Source organism: Mirounga angustirostris, unplaced genomic scaffold, assembly GCF_029215605.1.
Source record: "Mirounga angustirostris isolate CCGP_5_RB_7025 unplaced genomic scaffold, mMirAng1.0.hap1 SCAF_4, whole genome shotgun sequence".
In the NCBI taxonomy this organism is placed as follows: Eukaryota; Metazoa; Chordata; class Mammalia; order Carnivora; family Phocidae; genus Mirounga; species Mirounga angustirostris.
Window position 1 is genome coordinate 24,114,060 of NW_026991712.1, and position 27,153 is coordinate 24,141,212.

General features: G+C 36.7%; 1 pseudogene; it reads right to left on the reverse strand.

Moving 5' to 3' along the window:
* Positions 1 to 8,154: 8,154 nt before the first annotated feature.
* On the reverse strand, positions 8,155 to 9,157 carry LOC123858563 (probable mitochondrial glutathione transporter SLC25A39; annotated as a pseudogene).
* Between the last annotated feature and the right edge of the window lie 17,996 nt (positions 9,158 to 27,153).

Sequence of the window (27,153 nt, forward strand, 5' to 3'; positions counted from 1 at the left end):
ATGGGGTAGAGCCCTGAAATAAATGTTTGAATTTGAATGGCAGGCTTGGCACTTGACTGTATAGACTAGTCTCAAAAAGCACAAAATTAGTGACAATAGTAAGTAAACATGATAGTGATGTGTGGTGCTTTAATTTATGTTTAACTACCCTGCAAATAAAAATTTTCAGCTTCATTTGACCATGTCAAAACTAAGTTCAAAAGTGGAATCATAATGTGTCAAAGAAATCATTCAAAATAAGAGAAAAAAAGAACAGAAATATTCTTTAGTCTTGCATAAATAATATATATTTAAACAGAAAAAACCTATTTTACTGAACTTGCACTTTCCAAACCAAATACATAAACTCTATTCCTACTTCTCCCTATTACTAGTCAGTATGTCCTATGAAGATTATTTTCCAACAATTTTTCCAGTCACATCAACACTGCTTTCTTATTGGTCTCCTAAGCTACTGCAGTACTCTCGTGCATTCCTTGACTACATTTTGGCATTATTTTACAAAATGTGTTCTATGATTGTTTGTCATTGAAATGTATGGTTGACCAAAAAAAATTCGATAGTTAAAAATTGTGTAAGGTGCTGCCATACATTCTCCCTTTCCTGGAAATTTGTGATCCACTGTAGCACATTAAAATCTCTGAGATGTCCTGCTGGGCCCCCAGATCTGCTGTCTTTATTTTGGTTTGCTCCAGAAACAACTGGTAAAGAAGAAGCAGGTAAATATAAGGAGAAAGTTGCCATGGAGAAGTAAATAGCTACTGACTCTCTTAGTTCCTCCAGTTGGCCCATCTAGGTCTGGCAGCCCATATGGGTTGAGGCATTTGCCAGGTCAGAGGAGTGAGAGCAGGAAACTCACTACATGTTATATCCGTAACCTTATCAGTACCCAGAGGCAACTTACACCATCCTAAGAAACGGTTACAATACTGTTTCTCAGCAAGGCACATCTCATTGCTCTAATGGCTTGATTCTACACCTTGAACATCTTGCTGTGTCAGCACAAGACATATCTCCATAGATCTACTTCCTCAAAATAGGGCTAAGAGTTTTCCATTTTTAATCTCATAGGTGATTTTATTACACATTGCCTGTTAGAGCTCTAAAGTAAAGCAATTTAATTTTGTTTAATCCAGAGTTCCCAAACAGATCTGACTAGAGAACCGTTTCTTTCCAGCTTTCAACTAGTGTCTGGAGTAAATACCATGTGGGGAATTACTGAGCTACAATGATCTCTCCCTACCACATAAATTTTACTAAGAATAATGGATTCAAAGAGCTGAGACACCATTTGCGTGATTTCTGTGGGCTAAAATCACAAAATTGCAGCTGAATGTTTTTTTATGGTGCATATTTTAATAAGAACACAGCACAACAGATACTAATATAAAGCTAAATATATAAGGTAGAATGTGGCTTTTGGTAGCAGCTCCTATTTCTCTTCCTTAAGGAACTTGTAACAATATTTAACCAGTGGGTCTAACTAAGAAAAGAGTTCCAATACAATTCCAGATCTTTCTATGAATGTTTCATTCAGTTTTGTGTTGGGATTTTTTTTTTTTTTACCAAACCAATGTTTGCTGAAATTTTTAGCATTTTACTTGCATTTGTTCAGTTATTTCTAAAAGTACTAAGACCATCTACTCCCACACTGCCTACTTTTCTTTTCTTCCCTCATTGCTTCATGAACTGATTTCAGTAAGTTGGTATGTATTCTCCTATAACTCTGTAGTTAGGTAATTACATCCCAAATATACCTATATGTACTTTGTATTTGTTTTAAATAAATGGATTACATACTATAAATGACTGGAATATTTCTTAGTAGCTTATCATTGAAATTCAATAGATATAATTAAGCATGGTTTGCATGTCATAGCATTGTGGAATATTATGTAATGATAACACGACTAGTGGGAATATAGAAGAAAGTATACTTACACATTGTAGAATAAAATGGGAATTGATACATTTTTTTTGGAGAGAGATCTGATATCCATTAAAAAGATAAATGTGCAATGCTTTGATCATATATATATATATATATATACGCATTCTACAATATAATTTGTGAGGGTGACACAAAAACTATTAATTAAATGCATAGTAGTGATTATGTTTTTAAAAATTGTGGTGCAGTAGTGTTTTAACTTGATGTTACCTTTCTCTTGACTCTATCCTTAAGTTTACTTTTAAAAGAAACCTTTCTGACTTAACATGTTGCTAAAACAACAACAACAACAACAACAACAAACCCATGTATTTCTTCTCTAACTTTCCACTAAAATTGGTAGAAGGGCATCATGTCAAACCCAGAAATTGCACTACTGGGTATTTACCCCAAAGACACAGATGTAGTGAAAAGAAGGGCCATATGCACCCCAATGTTCATAGCAGCAATGTCCACAATAGCCAAACTGTGGAAAGAGCCGAGATGATCTTCAACAGATGAATGGATAAAGAAGAGACGGTATATGTATATATATACACACACACACATATATACAATGGAATATTACTCAGCCATCAGAAAGGATGAATACCCAACTTTTACATCAACATGGATGGGACTGGAGGAGATTATGCTAAATGAAGTAAGTCAAGCAGCAAAAGTCAATTATCATATGGTTTCACTTATTTGTGGATCATAAGGAATAGCATGGTGGACATTAGGAGAAGGAAGGGAAAAATAAAGGGGGGGGGGATCGGAGGGAGAGATGAACCATGAGAGACTATGGACTCTGAGAAACAAACTAAGGGTTTTAGAGGGGAGGAGGGTAGGGGGATGGGTTAGCCCGGTGATGGGTATCAAAGAGGGCACATACTACATGGAGCACTGGGTGTTATATGAAAACAATGAATCGTGGATCACTACATCAAAAACAAATGATGTATTATATGGTGACTAACATAACATTAAAAAAAAAAAAGGCAGTTGAATATGTAAGTTTAGGACTCAGAAATGAGCCCAGGGATGAATATTCAAAGTTAAGACATTTCTAGGGTCTTGGTAACATTCTGTTTTAGGGTTACAGTTACCTAGATGTGTTTTTTTTTTTTAATTTGGGGGAGCTGCACAGTTATGGTTTATGTACTTTTCTCTATGTATGTTAACCTCAATAAAATATAAATTAATACAAAAATTGACCGCTTCTAAAGTTTGACTCCCCACAGTATACTGGGTTTAAAAAACATAATAGACTGTGCATTGCCCGTCTCTTCTTTTTTATCTTCTAATTATAAACATGCTCCTAATTGGCAACCATTTTGGCAGGGGAGTGGGGAAATTTAGATCTAGATCAGGGTTTCTCAACTTCAGCATTATTACCTTTTTTTTTTTTTTCTGAATAATTCTTTGTTGTGGGAGGTTATCCTGTACATTGTAGACTATTTAACAGCATCCCTGGCCTCCATCCACTGGATGCCAGTAGCATCCTCCCAGTTGGAGTAATGAAAAATATATACAGACATTGTCAAAAGTCCCCTGGAGAGGAACACTGCCCCTGGTTGAGAATAACTGGTTGAGGCAAACTAGATATGACAAAGAAGAAAGTTTGGGCAGAACCCAGAGTGATGAAATTAGATCATTATCAGGATTAAAACTCAGAAGGTAAACATGCTGAAAACTGGTCATTGAAGGGAATTAGATTCAATTTCAGAAAGCTTAACAAAATTCCAGGAGCAGAATTTATACTCGGGGTTTATAATAGCATCAGTGTCCTCAGTCACAAAACCAGTATTTGAAATTCCAAGAGAAGACTAAATTACCATGTAGCATTCCTTTGACAAAAGAAAGACCCATAAACTCACCATTATGATAACTGATTGCATATATTTCTGACATATAACAATGCATACTCTTTAATCTTAAAAAGCAATATTTGCTTTTCTAACTTCATCTGCATTTGGTCAATTTTAGCCTTCTTGGGTATTGTGAAGTGTACTCACGATTTTCAGGAGCAATATTTCATGCACACAATAAAGTTATCCTTTATAATTAAGCTCTTAGGTGAACAGTTCTTAGGTAGGTGTGCTAATATTTCATACCAGCTACTATGGTGAATGGAGTAACCCCTAATTATTTCTTATTTCCTGCAGCATCTTTAATGGAAAATGTCATCCATCAGCTACTGTACAATGTTTTGATCTAAATGGTTGGATTAACCAGAGTGACCCTGGAAAGTAAAGAAATGAATGCATGAGTGAGGGTGTAACTGCTGGCAATTTGTTAAGATTTTTATAGCTCATATAGTTAAAATTCCCCCATATTAATATGAACTGTTGTGCTTTAAGGATTAAGTGTTTTCATCAGAGATTGCTCCTGTTGTGTGAAATGTCTTCAGGAGACAAACTATGCATAATGCAAAACCTTGTGAATGAGGTATTTACTATTACAGATGAGCAGCAGACTGCCTCTTAGATTTACAGAGTAACTGCTGAGCAACATACCCACAGATGCAGGCAGGATTAAATTTATTGGGCTCCTTCAGGGGTGAGAGACATACTTAGAACATTTTATATGTAATATGGCTTGAATTAATATATGCTTTTAATTAGTCTAGCTTTCAGAAAACCTGAGAGAACATCAAATCCCTGTTTGGGCACAAAGAATGTTTAAGCAAATGCACTGTCAAAACAATACTACTATGATGTTTTTACTAGATATTATTATGCTGTATCTCAATTAGAACATTTATCTTATGGATATTAAAAAGCTAGCAGCAGTGTCTTTCAAGCTGCACAAAGCATCATCTATTGAAAACATGTTTTGGGGAAACAAGCGATGCTTAGGCTTAGCATGTGTTCTCCATTCTCTATTTTTCTTTGCCTTCCCCACCATAGTAATTTTACATCTACATTGAAGATATTTTGCCCAGATATTAATATTCCTGAGTTTTCTGTTTTGCTATAGAAAGGGTAGGGAAAAAATGTATAGGAAAATCTCAGTTGACAAAACCTTTCAGTCAGCCCCATGTAGATTTACTAGTCCACATTAAGAGACCTTGTCTATTCAGACTCTCTGGATTTATCATGTATACACATATAGGGTTTTAGGAATTACAAGGTTTTCTGAGAGTTCTGGCTCTTCATGTGATTGGATGATCATCTGTGTGTGAAGTGTCGGACGTGATCAGAGCGCAGGGGAAATATTTCAGCATCTCAGTCATGTGCCAAGACAAGTTCCAGGTCTTGAATAAATCTTCCCTGCGTAAACAGACTGTCCAAGGCAAATTCAATACAATTCAAATTGTTTTGTAATTTCCATGGCTACAAGTGGAGATAGGGGATTTTAGGGGGACAGCCTATTTTTTTTTTTCAATGCTTTATAAGATTTACCAGTCTTTTGTGATCATAGATACTTTGCTGTGGTAATGAGAATAGCCTCTAGGCCAAAGCTGGCCCTGAAGTCTTTAGGTTTCTGAAATGCTACACTAAATTGAATTTATTTTATGAATAATTATGTGCAGCTGACTCTGCTCCCTGCCTGGATCAAGTATTGTATGATATAATAGGAAGCCTGGCTGGGATTTGGAATTAGTAGTGGTTTTAGGCTAGGAGCCCTGATAAAGAGTAGGATTGGTTTAGAGAAGGATGGAGGAGAGATACTGACAGTTTATTAACACACGTCCTTATGTTTACAGGCAGCTGATTTTGCTGACAATTGAGGATGTTATTCTTACCATACATTATAGAATCATAAGACCTGTTTTCTAATCATGGATCTTTCCTTACTGACATTTTTCCCTCTGGTAATTTTCTTAATCTCTTGAATGCTCTATTTTCTTTTTCTTTTTAGATTTCATTTATTTATTCATTTGGGAGATGGGGGGAGAGGGGCAGAGGGAGAAGGCAGAAATATCCCAGCAGGAGCCTGACGACACAGGGCTGAATCTCAAGACCCTGAGATCAAGACCTGAGCCAAAACCAAGAGTCAGTTGCTCAACTGAGTAAGCCACCCAGGCACCCCAGCTCTGTTTCTTATTTATAGTAGGATGTAGTAATTCTTGACATAACTACTTTAATGATGCATATAGCAAGCATTAAGCACCTTTAAGATGACTAAATGGTTAGCAAGGAATTCCATTTGAGCATTGGGGTCATTCTCTATGGATGACACAGAGCACAGTGGATCCACAGAAATAGTTTTTAATATATCGGCTGTGAAAATTTGAGGACAAGAACTATGTCTAATTTCACTTTGCATAACATTCAACACAGTGCGTACTATGTAGGGAATACCATGCATATTGAATTAATTGAATGATGTAGATCCATTTCTAAGAAGAGAGGAACACCTGGCAGCATACTGTTAGAAATAGCAGTTGTCTGCTATAGAATGGCATTTATGAGACTGGAGTTACTGGTTCCAAAATTTTCTCATCATCATAGGTGCAAATTATTAGTTCACTGACCACATTCTTAATTTTATGTGTAGGAATTATTTTCTTGCCATTCTTTTAGACTGAAAACATATCAATATCCCATTTTAGATAATTTGAGGAATAAAAAAAATTATTATAAGTAGGTAGTGAAGAATCTATTACCATGGTATTATGTTAATATTAAGAAATCCCGCCAGAGATATAGTTTAGTACTTATGAAAAAATATCTTAAACACTAAAAAATTTTATTCATTGACACTGATAATGCTTTATACACTTACAGAAGACATTTCTCTATTTTCCCCTCCAAATAAGATTATTATGTTGAACTTTGAGGTACAATATGAAAAATGTGCTTATAAAAGGTGACAGTAGAATGGATAATTCACAAAACTTGTTTCTGCTTATTTGGATGGTTTTTTCATGTACACATCTCTTCTTTATTTTTTTATTATTTTTTAAAGATTTTATTTTATTTATTTGAGGAGAGGGAGAGAGCACAAGAGGGAGTAGGGTCTGAGGGAGAAGCAGACTCTCCGCTGAGCAGGAAGCCCAATGCAGGACTTGATCCCAGGACTCTGGGATCATGACCTGAGCCGAAGGCAGTCGCCCAACCAACTGAGCCACCCAGGCACCCTCATGTACATGTCTCTTTTTTAAATTTGAGCTTCATTGTAGTTTTTATTTATTGGCCTCAAAGATCTTTTATCTGTTAGCAAAGTATTACTATAATATTGGCATATTATTAATAAAGGAATTTTATTTCCTAGAGAAAGTAACAATTACAGCTGTCAGCTACATTTTTTAATTAATAAGAACTGTAATATGGTTTTTTCCATTTAAGATTTCAAATATATCTCCCCTAAAAAATTAAAAAATTCCTCCCACTTGGATCTTAAGAATAACATAGTATAAATTTAACACTAGTTTATTTCTAAGGAATATGTTTAGCTTTATTATTAACCTGCCAAAAATTAGGATAATTTATTTGAACTGTCTGGGCCAATATGAATATATATATATATATATTTTTTTTTTTTTAATATTTTATCTACTTGAAAGAGAGAGAATGAGCAGGGGGAGGGCAGAGGGAGAGGCAGACTCCCTGCTGAGCAGGGAGCCCAATGTTGAGCTCGATCCCAAGACCCTGGGATCATGACCTGAGCCAAAGGCAGGTGCTTAACTGACTGAGCCATCCATGTGCCCCAAATGTCCCCTTTTTCTTAAAAGTAGATTCCTAAAGATTGAGATGGTAGTCTTTTCAGTAATGGCCAGAGGCAAAGAATCTGGGAGAACATGCTTCCAACAAAATAAGACAAAGAAGGATATTCAGGGTAAAGCACTTTATTTATTTATTTATTTATTTATTTATTTATTTATTTATACGAAGTTCATCATCTCTAGACTTAAGGAGTGTGGATGCAGACTACATCAGGCCCAGGGTTTTGAGTCTCTTGGGGGTAGACACAGCTATGGCAAACACAGGGAAATGGTGAGAGGAGAGGGGACACATAGTAGGTCTTTAACTTGGCCAGGACGGTGGAAAAGTGATGATCATTGGGGGTTGGAAATGAGGAGCAGCAGGAAGAAAGCTGTCTTGGATGGGGTCTGGGCAGGTCCAGAGGGGCAGCCCCCTTCCCCTGGGGCTCGTAGTTGAGAGGGAAGGAAAATGAGGCCCTCCTCTCCTTGCTGAGGACTCGGCTCTTGGCTCAGTCTCCTTTTGCCCTACGCTCATCCATGGAAGAGATGGGTCCTTGCCCCCTGGCTCCTTTTAAGAACCCAGAGGCTTTTCCCCACTGAACCTCTGGAAGAAGCTTTTGCTGCATGCAACTGGTAAGAGCTGATCATGATGGCACATGAGGGAGGGGCAGCCCTAAATATCCTTGTGCTGGGAAGGAGGCCTGGTGAGTCCCCCAGACCGCCCTCAGCTGGTTCCTCTGCAGTGGCAGCAGTCAGGTGGAGTGCGTGAGTGGGGGTGTCACTCACAGCCTCCAGAGCTCTCAGTGTGACCTGGCCTTGAGTCTCCACCCCAGGAAAGGGTAGTAGAGTCAGCACGGCTGCCACCATCCCTGAAATGCCACTGCCCATGGGTGCCTGGTCCTTTGGCCTGAGCCCACTCAGTCAGCTCTTCACCAGCTCACAGTTGAACCAATACAGAGCAGAAAAGGGTGCATCCTGAAGGTCAGTGGGGTCCCAGCCCAGCCACACTGATCACCAGCCGCCCTGGGCCACAGCAGGGCCACACTAGCTCCAGGGAGCACATCACAGTCACGGTGCCCACGCAGGCTAGTGCCCCCGCTACCGTGTGTCCGAAGAGGTCAAAAGTCAGGGCTCGACCAAAAAGGAAGGCCTTGGGTTGGGTTGGTTGTAGTCAGGGAAGCACAAGGCAGTGGCCAGCATCATCACAACTGGGTGGCTGGGAGGCTGCTCCACAGGGTCCTGGTGCCCTCGTGTCTCATCATCTTCACAAGGGCAGCCATAGTGCCAGAGACGGGAGTGGGTCCTGAAACTAGGGGGTACAGCAGGCACCGTTTGGGCACAGGTAAGGGGCTCCGGGACACCACTGCAGTACAAGAGCTTCTTCCATTTGGCCTAGCAGGGGCTCCAGAGTCTGCAAGGGGGCATCGGCTTACTGGCCACCGAGGGGTGCTGAGACTGCAAGCGGACCTTCACCACACCCAAGGTTGTCATGAAGAGGGAGGTGACCACAACCCCAATGCCTAAGGCCACCATCCGTTGGAGGGGCTAATGCCCCCAGGGTCCTGGTCAAGCATCTTAGAGCTTCAATGCTGGCTCTAGACTGGTGCTCGTGCAGCAAGGTGCCCATGGCAGCTCCTCGGCCAGTGGATGGTCTGCATGCCCTCTGCTCTTTTTTAATACTCGCTGTATTTTGGATATTTGTCATCTCTGAAATAAGAATTTATCTAGGGTTTGCAATCATCAGAAAACATAATACCAGATGGAAAGGTCTAACTAACAAACTGATTGGTATTAATTATGTCATCTATGCAAGTAGTCCAAATGGGAAATTTCCATATCAGTGTAATTTTATTGAGTCAGATTCCAGAGTCAAGCTTGCCTCACCTACTTCCAGAAATTTCCTAGAGACTGAGATATACCTTGGGATCTCTCCTTCTTTGCAAATCTTTACCTCTCCCAACACCTTCCAAATAATCTTTCATTCTACTTTCCAGAAAAAAATTGAAGCTATCATTCTCTACTCACCATTACAAAACTACAAAGCTACCAAAATCTTACCCACCATTACATGTTTTACTTTTACACATACAGTACTTTTTTCTCCTATATAAAGATAATCTTTCTAGTGTGCTTTAGACATAGTTCCTCCAGATCCCTACCAAATATCAATGCCTCTCAACTGAATCCTTTCTGCTAATATGTCCTTTTGTTGCTGAAACATTAAATCTCATTTCTCCTTAACAGTCAAACTTTTAAAAAACTCTTCTAATTTTTTTTTCTTATTTCACTTCTCAATCTATGGAAGATTTCTTCTTCTTCTGCTACTCCTGAAGTAGTTCTCTATGTTGCTAAATCCAAAGTACTGATTTCAAAATTGGCCTAACTTACTTCTCAATGATTTTTAGTATTCCATTGTGATGTGCTTTATTTCTACTTGTCTGGTAATTCTTTGCCAACCAAGCTTGGCAGTTCATTTTCCTCTAACTGGTAATTAAATATTAAAAACAAAAGTTTACTAAGGCTCTCCTTGGTCCATATTCTCCATAGCCAAACTTAATCAAAACTTTGGTTTCAGTCACCATCTGTATTTTAAAGACTTCCAACTTTTTATATGCAGTTCAGACCTCTGTTCTGAGCTCTAATAGATTTAATTCTTAATTCTGCATCTTTACTTGGATTCTTCCCTTAGTTCCCATTTACAGATCATCACCAAGTAGTGCATATTTTATTTTCCCACATCACTGCTATGATGGTGCAAGTACGGACAGACACAATTAATTATTTGTAATGTAATAAATGCTTAACTAATTTCACTGCATCCATTTTCATCTCCTTATATTCTGTCTTATAGGTTATCACCAGAATAGTCTCTAAAAATCTCAAAATTGATTTTACTCTCTATTGCACAATTAAAACCTTTCAGAAACTGTCATTGCTCTTTGGATAAAGAATAAATATCCTTTTTTTTTTTTTTTTTAAGCCAGTGTTTCAAGCATATTCTCCATGACATGCCTGGACTCTGCATTTGCATGAGTTGTAGACTCTGCCCAGAAAATTCTTCCTTCGACCTCCTCACTTCACTTATTTTAGCTCAAGCCTATTTCCTTATATAATTGTTTTCCTAACCTCTTAATGTAGTCAGATTCACTTTTAATATTTTTAATTGATCAAGGCATTTATTTTTCTAATTTTATTGATGTATAATTATCAAATAAAATTGTATGTATTTAAGGTATATAATAACATGATGATTTGATATACATATACATTACAAAATGATTACCTTAATCAAGCTAATTAACACATCCATCACCTCACATAGTTGACATTTTTTGTGTGTGGTTAAGAACATTTAAGATCTACTCTCTTAGCAAATTTCAAGTATACAGTATTATTAACTAAGTCACCATGCTGTTCATTAGATATTCAGATCTTATTTATCTTATAATTGAAAGTTTGTACCTTTTGACCAACAGCTCCCTGTTTTCCCCACCTCCCAGCCCCTAGCAGCCACTCTACTCTCTGCTTATGTGAGTTTGACTTTAGATTCCACATGTAAGTGAGATTATACAATATTTTGCTTTCTGTGTTTGGTTTATTTCATTTAGCGTAATGTCCTCAAGGTTCATCCACGTTGTTGCAAATAGCAGGATTTACTTTATTTTGTATGGCTGAATAATTTTCCATTATATATGTATATAACATATTTTCTTTATCCATTCATCTGTTGATGGACATGTAGGTAGTTTCCATGTCTTGGCTATTGTGAAAAATATTGGCTGCAATGAACATGGACATACATATATCTCTTCAAGAGATTAATTTTATATCTTTTGATATATACCAGAAGTGAGATTGATGGATCATGTGGTAGTTCTATTTTTAATTTTTTGAGGAAACCCCATTTTCCATAATGGCTGTACAAATTTATATTCCTAACACAGTGTACAAGAGTTCCCTTTTCTCCACACCCTCACTGACACTTGTGATCTCTTGTCTTTTTGATAATAGCCATCCTAACAAATGTGAGATGCTATCTCCCAGCTTTGATTTGCATTTCCCTGATGGTTAGTGATGTTGAGCATCTTTTCATATACCTATTGGCCATCTGTAAGTCTTTTTTTTTGAAAAACGTCTAATATTTTTTCTGAAAATCATGTTCGGTTTTTCCTGTTATCTACATTTGTAAGTATACTTTTTCTCATATCTGTGAAAACTTGCATTTCTGCACCCCTGCATCCTCACTAGTGTGTTTTAAGAATTTTATTGAGGTATAGTTGATATACAAAATTGTATACGTTTGATGTATATATCTTGATGACTTTGGATGTATGCATACATCCTAATACCATCACCACAATCAAGATATCAATATATCTATCACCTTTCCTTATGTTCTTTTGTGTATGTGTTTTTGGGTATGTTTGTTTGTTTGTTGAAAAAAATCGCTTAGCATGAGATCTGTATTCTTCATGTATTTTAAAGTGCACAATATGTTACTATTAAATACAGGTAATCTGTTGTACAGCAGATCATGAGAACTTACAATACATTAAACATCAATACCACATGACCCAGGAATTCTCGTCTTAGCTATATACCCCAAAGAGTTAAAAACTGGGTGCAAAGAAAAACTTGTTCATGAATGGCTGTCACAGCATTATTCATAATAACTGAAAGGTGGAAATAACCCACATGTCATCAACTGCTAAGTGGGTAAATAAAATGTAGTACATCCATGCAATATGAAGTTATTTCAGTCATTAAAATAAATGAAATATGGATAAATGCTGCAAATTGGATCAACATTGAAGGTATGCTGAGTGATAAAAGCCAGAATAGATCAATTCATAAAGATAAAAAGCAGATTAATATCAGGGGCTTGGGGGAAGGGGATTGGGAGTGACTGCTGAATAGGAATGGAGTTTCCTTGTGATGAAAATATTCTGGAACTAGATAATGGTGACACTTACCCACCATAATGAATATATTAAATGCCATGGAACTGTACACTTTAAAATGGTAAAATTGTTAAATTTTTATATGTATTTAATTATATATATACAAACACACACTAATTTATATGGGGGATACACACATATACACACACACACACTAATTTATGTAGGGGAAAAAGAAACATTAATTCTGTATTCAGTTTTTTTCTGAATTTTAATCCCAGCTCTATTACGTAAAACCATAGGTCCATGAGCAGGCCAGTTATATTTTAGAATCATAAATTAATTGACTATATCACAGAGGGTTGTTCAATTACCAGATATTTATTGAATCATAGGCTGAACTCTAGAATCTAGGGTAAAATGGAGCAAAATCAACATTGACCCTTCATTCTTATGGAGCTTACAGTAGAAAAAATGAGTCAAATTACTACAGAAATAAAAATATTGTAAGAATTTAGTTAATATGTGTTATTGTTTGAATTAGACATATTGAAAATACTCAGTGAAAATAATAAATACAAAATTATTATTAAGTTTTTAATTTTCATACTAAAACCTATTCTATCCCACAGAGTGGATATGTTATTGCAGCCATCGTGCAAATGTATGTAGTGAGTCACAGGGATTGACACCCTGACATTTATGGCCCATTCAGTGGAAGCCATCAACATCTCTGAAATTTTTAATATATATTCAGGCAGGTGTGAAAGCACATTCATACATGTACAGTACACACACATAGAATAATATTGCTGAAAATACTCAGAATTCCTTTTTGTCATGCCTGAAAATAGCTTATTCTAGTGCATATTTTCAACCAACTTGCTTTTCCTGCGTTTATTTTCTGTATTTAATTTAAGGGAGTCCAGTAAAGCCATAATGACTTTTATGAACTTTAGAACAATCTGAAATCTTTATGTTCTTTTCAAACATAATATCAAATCCCATGTCTTAGTGTCTTGGTGGATACTCTGAAACCACAATTCCATATACAGTATTTGGATTAAATCTCTTGCCGGTATCTGGCTACTTCAGATTCTAACCATGTAGAGTTCCTTGGTGGTAAGTCTTTTGTCTTGGAATCACAAAGAGAAACAAATTCAAACCAATCTTATATTTAAACACACTATTACATAACAGACACTCCATAAAAGCAATAAACATTTGAATTCTAAAAGTAGAATGATATATTTTTGGCAAATGGCAGAGCTTCATGAGCCCAAACATTATTCTTACCCTTGCACCTTATTTTAGCATAGTAGAATGAACTTGTACTGCTGGCAAAACAGGAGCTCCCGAATCATTCCAATCAGATAACTATAAATTCTGACAATGCAATAATCACCAATCCCTTTCTTTTGTACGATGCTGGCACAATTTAAGTATTTGAGCAGTCATCTGTTAAGTGATCCAGCTCCATGGACTTAGGCTTTCCAAGACACTTCTGACATCCCTAATGTGCTCACTTGAGTAATGTTTTCCATTGCACAGACATTTACTTAGCTTTTAGTGTTTTCAGATGGTTCCCATATAAGATGCTATTCAAGTCAAGATTTTACAACAAATATTATTACTACCAATATAACAAATAAACCAGTTCCTTCTTCTGTTAATCTTTAAAATCTCAAAAAAGTCACAATATATAATTTGTGCTGGACCATAGTTATATGAGATCTAAGGACATTAATGGTGATATATTATGAATGTATCATGTTCAACATTTTTCTCATAGTTGTCAGTGTTTTTTTCTCTAACTTGTACTCCTAATTTTGGGGCATAGAAACCCCTTTTAATTTGGAGAAATACCCCACTCTCACTTCAAACATACAATTCTATAGAGGTGGAAAATCTTGCTTATCCTGAGTACAGGTGATTGATAGCATTTCTAAGCACTTTACATATATTCATTTATCTCATGACATTTGTATTGGATAGGCACCATTATTATTCACACTTTACTGGGAATAATAAAGTCCAGAAAAATTAAGTAACTTTCCAAAAGTCACATCGTTAATAAGTATCAGAGATGAGATTCGAATAAAAGAATCTGTTTCCTGAGTTCAGTCTCTTCCTATGCTTCAATCCAAGCTAGTTGTTTAGTCTGCTTGGGCTGCTCTAGTAAATTACCATAGACTGAGTGAATTAAACAACAAACTTATTTCTTCCAGTTCTGGAAACTGTGAAGTCCAAAGTTAAGATGCCATCAGATTTGGTTCTTGATGAGAATTCTCTTCCTAGTTTGTACATAGCCATCTTCTTGTATCCCTACATGGTGGACACACACAGAGAGAAGCAAGCTCTCTCCTGTCTCTTCCTATGAGGGCACTAATCCTATCATGTGGTTTCCACCCTCATGACCTAATTACCTCCCAAAGGCCCCATATCCAAATACCATCACATGGGGGAATGCAGGTTTAACATACGAATTTTGGAGAGATACAAACACGAAGCCCATAACGCTAGTCAAATGTCTTTTTTAGTATTTCATATTAGGGCTCAACTTGGGAAGGTCTGAATCTAGGGTCTGCCAGGAGGCCATATTTTCCATCTGTGGAGAAAGGCAGCCTGAAAAAAATTTGCAGCCAATGTGGAAAAAAAAAGCATGCTGAGAGAAAGAGTACTGATAGCACTGAAGAATTGTTATGGTTGCTCTGGAGACCACTTACATGCTAGCATTTTTCTGTGCTTTGGGTGATCGGTAAGTTTCCTTTTTGGCAATCAAAATAGGTTTTCTCATGCACTCATCTAAAACAATGTTTTAATAGTAGCAAGTAGACTTGTTGGCCACTAAAAAAGATGCAAAGGTGTTTGGAGATAAGGTCAGAAAGGCAACAGGAATAGGGGGGAGGTGTCGCAGGGCTTTGTAGACCATTGTGTAACTTTCACTTACATTCACAGTGAAATTGGGAGCCATTTCAGGATTTTGAGAAGAGAAGTGGCATGATCTGTGTTTTGGAAGAATCACTTATAGTGCTAAGTTATGTATCAGAATAAAGGAAAGAGGAAGGGAGACCAATTGGAGGCCTTTGCAATGAATCAGGTGAGAGGTGTTGTGCATGGCCTAGGGTAGTTACAGTGGAAAGAATGACATGTAAGGTGGAACCAGGGGGTTTCTTCATGGCTTTAGAAGTAGGGTGTAAGGGGCACCTGGGTGGCTCAGTTGGTTAAGCGTCTGCCTTGGGCTCAGGTCATGATCCCAGGGTCCTGGGATTGAGTCCCGCATCGTGCTCCCTGCTCAGCAGGGAGCCTGCTTCTCCCTCTGCCTGCTGTTCTCCCTGCTTGTGCTCTCTTCCCCCCCCAAAATAAATAAATAAAATATTTAAAAAAAGAAGTAGGGTGTAAGAGAAACTGACAATCTAGGATGACCCCCCAAAGGTTTTCGTTTGAGCAGCCAAAATTTTGGAGTCACCAGCAAGTGAAATGGAGAAGAGTGTATAAGTTTTTAGAGGGAAGATCAGGATTTAAGAATACCTCAGCAGAAGGAGTGGTCAATAGTATTAAACACTATGCAGTTAATCTGTAAAATAAAGGCTGAAAAATACCAGATTGATTTGATTATTAATGTTGAGTTTGTGAGAGCTGATGCACTGCACTGGTATTTTGGATACCGGATTATAAAATCAGAAATAACATATGATAGGTAAGGATATGGAAATAGTGATGAAAGTCATCATTTTCAAGAAATATAGTTCTCAAGAAATGGAGATAAAACTCCAGGTAGAGAAGGACAGAGGATTGGGGAGGATACTTAAGCCTAATTTTATAGAAATGGAAAAAAATAATTTTTACATATTTCAAAATACACTTCATTACACCATATTTACATTTCTTATATATGTGCAATGCATATGGCTATAATTTAATGGAGAAATATAAAATATTTCCCTGATTTTCAGAATATTTATCTCGGGATGAGTTAAATCAGGAGCAATTTTCAGTGAACATGACTTTTTCACCTCAACAAATTATGAAGGAAGTATACTTTCTTGTACTCTCCAATATGATTAAACTAATGAAATGTGATATCTGTGAGAACATCTACTTTCCTCCACCTATTACTTTGTGTTTCCTGAAACTTTGGCACTCCTCAAAAGTGTTTGCAATCAGCTGGTGACAGACTATGTTTTTAAAAATTAATAACAGTCTATTAGTGACACAGTCCTTTGTCTTAGTTATATGTTGTATTACCTCACTTTCATTCAGGTGATCATTTTTCCCAAATGATGTAAGAATAATTCATGCTAACTCTTTCTAAAGTTCCTTGTGGTGAATGTGACATTTTAAAACTCACTATTGTTATTTTTAAAGCAGGAACATTAAAGCTGTTACTGTTTCCCCTGTGCCATAGAGATTGATGGCTGAACAAAACAGTTGTTTCTCCTTCTTCCAGAGGGAAAGAATCTCAGTTTTTTAGATGGGCACACAACTGCTCAAAGTAAGTCTTTTATTTCCCAAACGTCTTTGTTCCAAGCGATTGACATGTGACTAATTTGGGGCCAATGGCATGAATAGAAATACAGGCATACCTTGATTTATTGAGCTTTACAGTTATTGTGTTTTTTACAAATTGAAGGCTTATGGCAACCCTGCATTGACCGAGTCTATTGGCACCATTCTTCCAATAGCATTTGCTCACTTTGTGTCTCTGTATTTCATTTTGGTAATTCTCACAGTATTTAAAACTTGTTTCATTATTATTATATCTGCCAGGGTGATCTGTGATCAGTGATCTTTGATATTACTGTTGTAATTGTTTGGGGGCACCATGAACCACACCCATATATAACAGCAAATGTAATTGATAAATGTGTGTGTCCTGACTGCTACATGAACCAGCCATTCCCTTATCTCTCCTTCTTTCCTCGGGTCTCCCTATTGCCTAAGACAAACAATATTAAAATTAGTTAATAACCTTATGATGGCCTCTAAATGTTCAGGTAAAAGAATCACACATCTCTCACTTTAAATCAAAAGCTAGAAATGATTAAGCTTAGTGAGGAAAGCATGTCTAAAGTTGAGAGAAGCAGAAAGCTAGAGACCTCTTGCACCAAAAAGTTAGCCGAGTTGTGAATGCAAAGGCAAGTTCTTGAAAGAAATCAAAAGTGCTACTCCAGTGAACACACAAATAATAAGAATGAAAAAGAGCCTAATTGCTGATACAGAGAAAGATTGAGTGATCTGGATAAAAGATCAAATCAGCCACAACATTCCCTGAAGCCAAAGCCTAATCCTGAATAAGGCGCTAACTCCTTTCAATTCTGTGAAGTCTGTGAGAAGTGAAGAAGCTGCAGAAGTAAAGTTTGAAGCTAGCAGAGGTTAGTTCATGAAGTTTAAGGAAAGAAGTCATCTCCACAACATAAAAGTACAAGGTGAAGCAGCAAGTGCTGATGTAGAAGCTGCAGCAAGTTACTCAGAAGATCTAGCTAAGGTAATTCATTATAAATACTATACAGATTTTACAAATCTGTTATACTAAACAACAGATTTTCAATATAGACCAAAAAGCCTTCTATTGGAAGAAGATGCCATCTAGGACTTTCCTAGCTAGAGAGGAGAAGTCAATGCCTGGCTTCGAAGCCTCAAAGGACAGACTGACTCCTGGTAGGGGCTAATGCAGCTGATGACTTTAAATTAAAGCCAGTGCTCATTTACCATTCTGAAAATCAAAGGGCCCTTAAGAATCATATGAAATCTACTTGCTTGAGCTCTATCAATGGAACAACAAAGCCTGGAAGATAGCACCCAGTCTACAGCATGGTTTACTAAATATTTTAAGCCCACCATTGAGAACTACTGCTCAGAAAAGAAAGATTCCTTCCAAAATATTACCACTCATTGACAATGCATCTGGTCACCAAGAGCTCTGATGCAGATGTGCAATGAAATTAATGTTATTTTCATGCCTGCGAATGCAATATCCATTCTGCAGCCCATGAATCAAGGACTCATTTCAACTTTTAAGTCTTATTATTTAAGAAATATTTGTCATAAAGCTGTAGCTGCCATAGTGATTCCTCTGATGGATTTGGGCAAAGTACATTGAGAACCTTCAGGAAAGAATTCACCATTCTAGGTGCCATTAAAAATACTTGTGATTCATTAGAAGAGTTCAAAATATCAACATGAACAAAAATTTGGAAAAAGTTGATTCCATGGATGACTTCCAGTGGTTTAAGACTTCAATGGAGGAAGAAAATTCAGATGTGGTGGAAACAGCAAGAGAAGTAGAATTAGAGAGAGAGAGAGAGAGAGAGAGAGAGAGCGTGCAAGGGAGGAGCAGAGGGAAGGGAGAGAGAGAGAGAATCTCAAGCAGACTCCCCCTTGAGTCGGGGAGCACAAAGCAGGGCTCCATCCCACAGCCCTGAGATCATGACCTGAGCCGAAACCAAGAGTTGGATGCTCAACCAACTGAGCTGTCAGGTGCCCCAAGAGAAGGAGAATTAGAAGTGGAGCCTGTAGATGAGACTGAATTGCTGAAGTCTCATGAAAAAAATCTCATGTTGCTTTTATGCATGAGCAAAGAAAATGGTTTCTTGAGGTGGAATCTATTCCTGGTGAAGATACTGTGAAGACTGTCAGAATGACAACAAAGGATTTAGAATATTATATAAACTTAGTTGATAAAGCAGCATCAGAGTTTGAGAAGATTGAATTTTGAAAGAAGTTCTACTGTGGATAAAATACTATAAAACAGCATCATATGCTACCGAGAACTCTTTTGTGAAAGGAAGAGTCAATCCATGTAGCAAACCTCATTGTTGTCTTATTTTAAGAAATCGCCACAACCACCCCAGCCTTCAGCAACTACCATCCTGACCAATTAGCAGCCATCCACATAGAGGCAACACGCTCCACCAGCAAAAAGATTGTGTATGACTTGCTGAAAGCTCAGATAGTCTTTAGCATTTTTTAGCAATAAAGTATTTTTAATTAAGTTATGTATGTTGTTTTTAGACACAAAGCTATTGCACACTTAATAGACTACAGTGTATTGTAAATATAACTTTTATATGCACTAGGGGACCAAAAAACTCATTTGGCTCCCTTTATTGTGATATTCACTTTATTGCAGTTGTCTGGAACTGAACCCACAATATCTCCAAGGTGTGGCTGTAGTTTTGTGGCAGTTTCTTGGAAATTTCTTTAAATAACATTTGCCTCATGCCCTCTTTCTTGTCTCTTTATTTCTTATTAAATTAGGGTGTTATTATTACAGTTTTAGCCATTATCATGTGCCCAAGGACAAGTCCCTACCTTGGGAATGGGAAATAATTACCTGGAATGAGCTGCATCCCTGAGGACTTTGGGGAGCAGAACTAACATGGCACCTCTGAACTTTTTGCCTCTAAATTTTTGTATGAGATAGAAATAAGGTTTTCATTTATTTAAAGCTATTATTTGTGGTCTTTGTAATTTATGACTGAATCTTAAATGATATACCATGATTCTCATGAAATTTTATAACACTGAAGTGTAGACTAATACAACTTTTAAGTAAAGTAACTCACAATTACTATCTTATTTCTATCATCCATTTAATAGCCATATTTTAACACTTTCTTAAATTTTTAAAATATTATATATGCTGAGAAAAAAATGTGCAATCATTAAAGGAATTTAGCTGTGTAACCTGCACCCACATAAAGAAATAGAACATAAACAGTGGGGCAAAAGATCTTATATAAGCCCTAGGCTTTCACCATTTGAAGATAAATACTATATCGACTTCCAACAGTGTCTGTGAGTTTTGCCTGCTTTTGAAATGCATATATTTAGAATCATTCTATATACAGTCTTCTTTTTTGCAGGAAGGTCTGGCCTCCTGCACTCAACATTATACTTATAAGATTTGTGTGGTTTCATATGACAGTTGTTTAATTTGTACTCTTGTATAGCTTTCCATTATGTAAAAAAATATATATATATATTTATATATATATATATATTTATATTTATATATAGTTAATGTGCAGGTGTGCCACCTAGATCTCTCAAGGAAGGGCTTGCTGCCCAGCTGCTGGGAGTTATGGTCAGCAGACAGCCTCCAGCTCTCCCCATCTTCAGGGTCTGCGTAAGCTGCAGAGAGCCACTTTTTACAGAGCTCACATCTTTCTCCAGGGAAGCTTGCATCTGCTGAGAGTCAGGGTCTAAAAGCCTGGTCATTTGGTTCCCATAATGGACAGTCTGGTGGGCATTACTCACTCCACATCCCCACTCCCTCAGGGCTTGCTGACATTATGTCAGACCTACATCACAGTTTAGTTCTTCTTCCCAATCATGCTTCTTTCCCTTCCCTTTAACAGATATTCTTTCCCAATAAACATCTTGTCCATGTCTGTTTCCAGACATCTTAATCAGTGACAACTGAAACCAAGAAAGTGGGAGATAAGATGGTGTTTTAGCACTGGATCACTACTGTTGGATTGGTGATGAAGACTCCCTTACTGGTGACAGGCAGAGCACAGACAACCCCAGGTACAAAGTCATGGTCCAATTACTGAAATGTTCACCAGTAGTGAACTGGAAGAATGTCACTGGTGGAAGAGAATGAATCAGGTATTGCAGGAAAAGTATAACAATAAGAAAAATGGACCAAATAGCTATTGCAGATTATCGCTGCTCTAGAACGATGGTTCCTAATTAGGGACAAGTTTGCTTCTGCCCTCTGCTCCCTGCCATCACTTAATGATGATCATGAAGTGAATCCTATCAGACTCATCATTTCATAAAGTTGAGGGGCTTATACATAAGTCATTGTAAAACAGGAGTTGTTTATCTGGGATCAAGCACAAGCAGGAACAGAGGGCCCAAGCAAGCAGCATAAGCAGATAACCAAGAATCCCATGGCACAAAGCAAGTCTGCACCAGCGCCCCTCCCTCCACTTACACTGTAGCCATGTGTGGAGTGTCTTGCAACTAGCTAAAAGAGGACAAAGAAAAAATGAGCAAGTTTTAGTTGACAGATGATTTGCTTGAAAATTGATAGTAATTATAGTACAGCCTCATTCAGGAGTGGCCATGAAAGATATTATTGAAGACTAAACCTACCACTGGGAAGAACTTCACATTGTGCCCCTGCCATCCAGTTTGAGTGGAAGAAGTGTCCCAGGATTAGAATATATATAGACTCATAGGCAGTACTAAATGAGATTGAGGGCTAGTCAGAAACCTGGAAAAAATAAAATTAAAAAATCAAAAGTGGAGAAATAGGGCATGTGCTGAATGGAGCACTTGGTGTTATACACAAACAATGAATCGTGGAACACTACATCAAAACTAATGATGTAATGTATGGGGATTAACATATCATAATAAAATGTTTTAAAAATGTAACTGAAAAAAAAAGTGGAGAAATAAGAAGAGTGGGTAAAGGCACATAAATGGACATAGGAAAATGGTAACAGAAAATGAAGAGGGGCACCTGGGTGGCACCAGTGTCCTGGGATCTGTCTCCACATTGGGCTCCCTGCTCAGCGGGGAGTCTGCTTCTCCCTCCCCCTGTTCTTGTGCTCTTGCTTGTTCTCTCTCGTTCTCCCTCTCAAATAAATAACTAAAATCTTTTTTAAAAAAAGAATGAAGAATCTATAGAGCATATATGTGCCTGCCAGAAGCACAAACCATGGAACAAGCACTAAATAATGATGTAGACCAAAAAAATGCCAGCTGACCAGCCAGTCTTCGCCATCAACTACTCCAATGCTGGAACAAGGGGTACACAATGGAAGTAGCCATGATGACAGAGATGGAAGCTATGCATGGGTTCCATGACATGGGCTTTCACTTTCCAAGGCTGACCTAGTTACCACTGCTACCAAATGATCCAACCTTCCAGCAACAGAGACTAGCAATGAGTTATAAATATGTCAGTATTCCTTAAGGGGGAAAACTGGCTAGTTGGTTGCAGGTTAACCATTTGGATCCTTCCACCTTGGAAGAGTCAGCAGTTTATTGTCATAGAAATAGACGTGGCTTTTGAGTATGGATTTGCCTTTTCTCCTTGCATGTCCACAGTCAGCACTACTATTCAAGGCGATTTGAAGCAGTTGAGCTACACATATGGGATTCCACATATTTCTTTAGATTAGGGGGCATTTATTTTAGCAAAATCGATACAGGCTTGGGTCCCCTAACAGTCCAGTTGATCAATTTCTCTCATTATGATTAGTGTATTTTTAGTACTAGTTAAGAAATTCTGTGTATTCCAAAATTATGAAGATATTCTCCTAGGTATTTACTAAAAGCTTTATTGTTTATACATTTCATATTTAGATCTACAACACATCTGGAATTGATTTTCTGTGAATGGTATGAAGTAAGGGCAATTTTTTTTTCTTTTTCCATATGGATATTCAGTTGAATCACCACCATTTATTGAAAAGTTCATCCCTTCCTTTCTACACCACTTTGTCACCTTTGTTATAAATAAAAATCTGAATATGTTTTGGAATTCTGTTTTTCTCCATTGTTTGATGACACAATCCTGTGCCAATACACACTGTTTTCGTTCTTACAGTTTTATTAAGTTTAGGTGTCAAATAGTGTAAGTTATCCAGCCTCTTCAATTTCATCGTGACCCTCTGGCTCCTTTGCATCTGCCTAGAAATTGTACATTGAGTTTCCTAATTTCTACACAGAATATAAAACTGAATAAGAATTTTATTCTGATTTCATTATATATATAGATCAGTTTGGGGAGAATTAACTTTTAATAACATGCAGTCTTACAAGCCATCAACATTTATTAAGTCCTCTTAATTTCTTAATTCTTTAACAAATTAAAAATTTATCCACAATAGCAATTTCCATTTGCATATCACCTAAGCTTTCCACATTCCTTTGCCGTTTGCAGTTCACCACTTAGGAATTGACTGAAACTTTTCTAATCAAGCTCACCAATGTATCTATATTTGGAGGGGACTTTTGCTCCTTTTGCTTAGCTACAGGTATTTGATACTGCTTTTTGACTACTTCCCTCATTATGAAAATTTTATTTCTTTGGCTTCTAGTCCATAATCTTTTTCTGCATTTCTTCCTACTGGTAGGCATGCTCTTTTTTTTTAGTTTTCTTTTCCAGTTCTTTGCCATCTTTTAAATGTCACTATAATGCAGGATTCTATCTTAAATCTATTCTTTTTGCAATCTACATATGCTGCTGGATGATTCAACCCATTCAATTTGTTTGAATTATAAATGAGATGCAGATTGTTACCAGTTTTTAAAATACCCAGTTCAAATCTCTTCTTAGGCATTAGACCATATATCAAACAGTTTATGAATAGATGTCTCAAGGGATAGCAAGATCAATGTAAACAGAATGAAACTTATAATCTAATTTTCCCAGCCTAAACCTCCTCATATGTTTCCTATTTTAGTTAATGACATCTCACTCATCCCATTTGGAGGAATATTAACAGAATCATGACCAATTTCTCTTCTTTCTCAAACTAAAAAATCCAGTGAATAACCTGATAATGTTTCTTTTAAGTATTTGGCAGTACTATATACATATATGTATAGGATGAATTTGAGAAACACTCCAAACAGGATTTCCTGTCTCCAGACTTGATCATGTTGACATGTTGATATGGAAGATTGTGTTGATTGACTGTGTTCATTGGGAGCGTTTACCTCACACCAGGATCTAAACATCTAGAATTCTATATTATAAAGCTTTGTATTAAAATAATTCAGAGTGCATATCTAAGATCAAAAGCAAAAATGATTATCAATTACTAGAAATGACAAGTTAACTCAAAGATAGTGTTGAAAGATTGCTGAAGCTAAATGGATAATGGAATTAAGAAGGTTAAAATAGGCATTAGAATTCGGGGATTCAAGATCCCTGGAGAGAGAAATTGAGATCTGAAGCCTATGTGATGCAGGGAACCACAACTGAGCTTCTGTAGTACAGATAAAGCCCAAAGTAATGTCCTATTCATGAAGTAGGAACTTTAAAATATGGCCCTGAAGCCTGATATATATTGAGATCTGAAATAGAACTAGAGTCACCTGTGACTATTTGGTAATATTAAATTTGGATCATATATGGGCATAGAATAAAATGCATATTATCCAAGATATTGGCATGAGAACAGACACAAAACCAGTGGAATCCATTGGTTTTCCATTAAACACAAAAGGACTCTGCTGAATAGTATTTACAACACAGACATTCAAAAATTCTTCAGACTGTCCCAGCCTGCACTCTGAACAACACACACTCCAGATGAGCTCACCATTAAGAAAACATACAAATAAAAAACATAGTATGAGAGAATGGAAAATCATTGAGTTGAGAAAGTCAGAATATTTAAGAAAATTTATATATGAGATCTAGAAATAATAACCTAAGGGAGTTTAGAAATATATTTAAAATAATGAAGGGAGGGGAAACTGAGATAACAGGACTGAATGCACAAGTGGCCAATTATGTGAAGAAAACAAATAGAATTCTAGGAATAAAAAGTATCATTATTGCAATAAGTATACTCAATGGATGGGTTAAAGAGTAGATTAAATAAAGGAAGATATTTGTTAATGACAAAATATCTCTGAGGAAGTTATCCGGGAATCTACACAGTGGAGTAAAGAGATAGAAAGAAGAGAGTGGGAGGGAATTTAGGGGTTACAAAAGCAAACAAGAGAAAGTATGGAGGGAAAACACCATTCCAAATGATGATGGTTGAATATTTTTCAAAATGAAAAAATATTTTCAATTTGAAATATGTGTTCAAATTTTGAAGAATCACACGTCATCCTGAATAGGATCCATTTTTTTAAAAAATCCATATCTGGACACATGACAGTTAGACTTTTTAAAGAAAAAAATCTTAAAAGCACCAAAAGAAATAAGCTGTTTACCTAAAGTGTAATGGCAAATAGGGTTACAGCCAACTTCTCATGAGTAGCAACACACCCCAGAAGACAATGGGATAATATCTTCATAGTGCTCATAGAGAGTGATTATTAATCTAGACATATTTTATACAGAAATAATCTATCAGTGTTTCAAGAGTCAGGGTGAAGCAATGACATTACCAATTATGCAAAAACAAAAAAAATTGTTATTTGCAGAAAAAATGGCAAACTGTATCAAGATTAAATGTGAATAGATTTTATGACGGGCAGAATTAATTGATCAAGTAATCAAGAAAGGAAGGGCAAAAACAGGGAAATGTTGGGAAATATAAATATGTACGTACAGAAATTTTAAAAGCATTAATTCTAGGGCTTTAACATCAAGGTAAAAACAAAAAAAACCTAGAAAAATGGAGGACAGGAGTTCAGAACCAATGTATCACAATGCCATTCCAGATTCTGAAGGAGGAGAAGTATCTTTGCTATCTTTGCCAATTTGAAATGTACACATTGTAGAACTTCTTTTAGGATCACAATTAGCTGCTTTGCAGAGTCTCCTATCTAGACTCTAACATATACTGGGCTTTGTTTGTTTAACAGCTTCAGCTGGTCAATTCTTAAACATTCTTTAGGTTTCAGTTTAAATGTCTCCTCCTCTTAAAAGTGTTCCTTGATGACTCAGGCCCTTTTTGGGTTAAGTGTTCTATAGTTTTATAGAATGGTGTATGGTTCTAATTGATTGCCTCTTCTACTTCCTAAAACTCTCCTAGGGAAGTGTTTGTGTCTATCATTTTCACTACTTATTCTGTGTGTCTCACACAGTGAATGGCATATCATAGATGCTCAAAATTTTTGTTATTGGGCGCCTGGGTGGCTCAGTCGTTAAGCGTCTGCCTTTAGCTCAGGTCATGATCCCAGGGTCCTGGGATCGAGTCCCGCATCAGGCTCCCCGCTCTGCGGGAAGCCTGCTTCTCCCTCTCCCATTCCCCCTGCTTGTGTTCCTGCTCTCGCTATGCCTCTCTCTGTCAAATAAATAAATAAAATCTTAAAAAAAAAAAAAATTTGTTATTAAGTGAACACATCAATAAACTAATCACATAATCAAAATCAAGAAGTGATCTTCAAAGGTCCTTTTAGAATTAAAATTCATAATTTTATAAATCCATGTATTAATTTTTGATTAACCAATGAAAATATATAAGCCTTAAGGTATTACTGAAGATTTTTTTTAATTCTGAGGTCAATAATTAGAATAGGAGATTCATGTGTTTGGAAATCAGTCCAGAAACTGGAAGGGCCAATTTTTTTTATCTGTTCACATTAAATTTTAAATATATAATGTTCTTCTTTCCTTCCTATTCTTCCCACAGTCTACAGATTTGAAAATTAAGAGATGTCACACATGCTGAGTGATGAGTGAAACTATCCATCTCTCTGGAAAAGAAAAACTTGTTCTTTTTTATTAACATATGTGCTTTGTTCCTTTCACACAGTTTGGCATACTGAGCCTTACATTCCATGGTAGAAGTAAGATGACTTAGCTGCATGAATAGTAGTTAACCACAACCAAATTCCCCATAAAGGTCATGCATAATGACTGTATATATTTATATATAACACTCTGGGAGGCTAAAAATCTTGTACAACAGTCTAACCATAAATTCACATTACCTGTTGCACAGATAATATTAATAACATATTTGACCAACAATTATTATTTTAACTATTTTGTACGGGTTGATGGGTTTTCT